Genomic DNA, 3413 nt, shown 5'->3' with positions numbered 1-3413 from the left:
AAGTAATTTGCCCAAGGTCATATAGCTCGTAAGTGGTGGTACCCAAAGTTAAATCCACTCTGCCTGATATAGCACCTAGATAAACACTCTGAAAGGGAAGAAAACCTCCTTGGAGAAGGGCTAATGCCATTCAAACATTTGCTTATTTAATGATATTAAGAAATTATTAACAACTTTAGTTGTGATAATAGAATTGTGGTTATTTCTTTTTTAAGAATTCTTACCTTTTTTAAATAAACTTTTTTGAGATAAATGTGGATTCACATGCAGTTGTAAGAAATGATACAAAGAGATCGCTCATACCCTTTACTCAGTTCCCTTGATGGGAATATGTTGCAAAACCTACCTACATTATCACAACCATGATACTGACATTGATACAGTCATATACAGAACATTCCTATTCTCACCTGATTCCCTCCTTGCCTTTTATAACCACACCCACTTTCCTCCTACCCATAACCTCTGAAAACTGCAGTCTATTCTCCTACCTATAATTTTCTCATCTCAAAAACATTAGCTAAATGGAATCATTTACCAGGCAACTTTTGGGAATTGACTTTTTGCACTCAATAATTCTCTGGCGATTCATTCAGGTAGTTGGTTACTTTGAATTACTGAGTAATATCCGGGGTAAGGATGTACCATTGTTTGTTTAACCATGCACCTCCTGAAGAACTTCAGAGTTGTTTCCATTTGGGCTATTATGAATAAAGCTGCTATAAACATTTGTGAAGAGCCCTTATCTTCTAAAAATACATACTTAAATGATTATGGATAGGATAATATGATGTCTAGAACTTGCTACCAAAAAAATTAGATCAGGTGAGATACCAAAATAATAAGATTGGTCATTAGTTTGTAAGTGTACTATAACAGGGGTCCCAAACCCCCAGTACCTGTACATGGCCTGTTAGGAACTGATCTGCATAGCAAGTGAGTGGTTGTCTTCCCTGGTGCCAAAAAGGTTGAGGACCACTGCACTACACTATTATCCCTATTTTTGTATTATGTTTATAATTTCCCATATTATACATATCCCCATATTATACATATTACCTACCATATGTATTATGTTTATAATTTCCCATAATAAAAAAAATTTAAAAAGAAGACAGTAAGAAAAATTACTTATCTGATCACTACACGCTCACATATATAAATATACATATCTTCAAGTAAAACTGGAAGTATGATTTCTTGTCTTTTGATTTTAGCCTCTGCCAAGATTATAGGAGTTCTTTACCTAAAACACAGAGCCCACATCTTCCAGTGATCATTATTGTAACAGTCACTGTACCAATTTAGGCAGATCCAAGCTAGGCACCTGTTCACTTTCTTCTAGAAATTCTTTATTAGGCTGCAGGGTTGAGATAATAGGTAGTCCGTGATGTTGGACAAAAGCAGGTAAGTAATCACCATAATCAAATGTATGAGATTCATGAGTGGCTTGTCTTCAAAAGAGAGAGTTCATAACTGACATGAATAGGTCCTTATCATCAAGACAAATGCTGAGGGAACAGAAGTGTGATTACTGAAGATGAAGAGCAACAAACTATATGAGCACAATCAAGCCTGAAAATGAAGTGAAATGCATGTTATATTATGCAAAGACTGCTTTTGTTTTTAAGCCACTTTGGAGGACAGGACAAGCTAATGGTTCTTTAGTATAATTCTGCAAAATGGTGTCTACTATTTGGTGCCACCAATATCCTATCAGCTCACTCTTCCCCGGTGCCGTATCACACCCTCCCCCTCATGGCACTGAGGACACCCTATTTTTTCTCCACATGGGGCCTTACAAAAATGAGGACACACTCTCTCAAAGATCTCAGGCAAAGAGCAGCACATAAATAGCAACCCATTAGCTAAACTGGGATTAAAAACTAAGACCTCCAAAGTGAATATGCATAATGAGTTTCAAATACCAACTTAGTACAATGGCAACAAATGAGTTTCCCTTGCTAGGTCTTCAGTGTCTGGAGCTACACTGTGATGAACAATTCTAAAGCTTAAATAAAGTGCGGTATCAAAAGTGGGGATACCTGTCCACAAGACCAATCCCAATAAGACACATTCCAAAGGAACACCTAAATGTTATACTTAGATTACCATTTGGGTGTATCAAATATCCCTCCCAATAAGTGGGCCTCATACTTGGTATTGAGATGGTAATTCATATTGTGATTAGATCTGATCATTACTACCATAGTCTACTAAGTAGGAAAAAGAAGGTCTGCTAACAGGCAGTCTGTATCATGCTTAAATGCCTGTAAACTATTAATAAAAGATACTAGTCAATTCCATTTAAAACTATCAATATACAGATTGGGTCATGTGGTTGGGTTAGCAACTTAGGAATCCTATCAGTGGAACAAAATCTCTGGGCAACATCATATTAGGAAACTAAGAAAATATGGGTAAATTCAAAAATCTTATTTATATGTCACAAGTCAGAACAGAGACATGTGAAATTAAAGCCCAAACTGACATAGGCCATCCAGAACTGTGCTTTGATTTGCACTGAGATTAATGACAGGGCTGCTAGAGACGTAAAAACGAAAAAAAATAAGATTTGGGCTCAGGTGCATAATATAAAACGTAATTGAGAAGAAGCAGACAAAAAAGGCACTACAGTTAAATACATATATATTTTTGGATGCTCCCTTCCTCTATCCTTTGCTGTCTTCTTTGACTCTCAAAACCAAGCATTTTCTAGGGCCTGTGGATTCTGACTCTACAGTTTATATTTTTGGACAGTTTGTGGTCACTGACAAGACAGTGGAAGTTGAATCACTTAGCACTCACCTTGACATACTTAAAGGTTAGTCTAAAACACTTTGCATAAAATAAAATGCTCTTGCCAAAAACCTTTCTGATGGATTTGCTTATATATCTCATTACATTATCCTTCTCATAGCATCCACTGATTTCTGGTCTACAGAACTGGGATTTAAAAGGGACCATTTTTGTAAGCTGAAGTGGTTTCCGAGAAAGGGACATGTGAAAGAAGGAGGGGGAAATACAGAGATAGAACAAAGGCAACAGAGAAAGCATTAGGGTGGAAAGAATTCCAAGAACACACTGTACAGGACGGGTTTGGGGAGTGAACTGCCATGTATGGCAGGAGCTGAGGCTGTGTAGTGTGGAGGGGGAGGAGATAAGCTGGAAAGGGCCGGCGGGACCCAGGGATTGGCAGCCCTGGAACCCAGGCAAGGCATTTAGACCACACACCATAGCCCCTTGGACAGCTACTGCAGGCTTGCACATGGGTAAGATAAGTGCTGCATGGTTAGGAAAACACGACTAAAGGGAAGGGGCAGGGAGGAAAGGAGCAGAAGACCAAAAGTAGGAGGTTTTACTAGTTGTTCCAGGTGAGGCAACAGGGTGCGAACCAGGAAGGTGACGGTAGG

The 3413-nt window shown here is 38.4% G+C and overlaps 1 protein-coding gene across 1 annotated transcript in view; it reads right to left on the bottom strand.

Annotated features, from left to right (window-relative positions):
• ATG10 (autophagy related 10) overlaps positions 1-3413 on the bottom strand; it is a 263094-nt gene that overhangs the window by 67048 nt on the left and 192633 nt on the right. The window lies entirely within an intron of this gene.

Source organism: Bison bison, unplaced genomic scaffold, assembly GCF_000754665.1.
Source record: "Bison bison bison isolate TAMUID 2011002044 unplaced genomic scaffold, Bison_UMD1.0 scf7180017864490, whole genome shotgun sequence".
NCBI lineage: Eukaryota > Metazoa > Chordata > Mammalia > Artiodactyla > Bovidae > Bison > Bison bison.
The sequence above is the reverse complement of the archived record's forward strand: the minus strand, read 5'-3'. Positions and strand labels throughout refer to the sequence as shown.